This window comes from Panthera uncia, chromosome X (assembly GCF_023721935.1).
Source record: "Panthera uncia isolate 11264 chromosome X, Puncia_PCG_1.0, whole genome shotgun sequence".
In the NCBI taxonomy this organism is placed as follows: Eukaryota; Metazoa; Chordata; class Mammalia; order Carnivora; family Felidae; genus Panthera; species Panthera uncia.
The window spans coordinates 51,906,331-51,906,773 of record NC_064817.1 but is presented as its reverse complement, the minus strand read 5'-3'; positions in this window follow the sequence as shown (position 1 = coordinate 51,906,773).

Sequence of the window (443 nt, the reverse complement as noted above, 5' to 3'; positions counted from 1 at the left end):
GATGTGGAGAAACAGGAACCCTCTTGCACTGTTGGTGGGAATGCAAATTGGTGCAGCCGCTCTGGAAAGCGGTGTGGAGGTTCCTCAGAAAATTAAAAATAGACCTACCCTATGACCCAGCAATAGCACTGCTAGGAATTTATCCAAGGGATACAGGAGTACTGATGCATAGGGGCACTTGTACCCCAATGTTTATAGCAGCACTCTCAACAATAGCCAAATTATGGAAAGAGCCTAAATGTCCATCAACTGATGAATGGATAAAGAAATTGTGGTTTATATACACAATGGAATACTACGTGGCAATGAGAAAGAATGAAATATGGCCTTTTGTAGCAACATGGATGGAACTGGAGAGTGTGATGCTAAATGAAATAAGCCATACAGAGAATGACAGATACCATATGGTTTCACTCTTATGTGGATCCTGAGAAACGTAACAG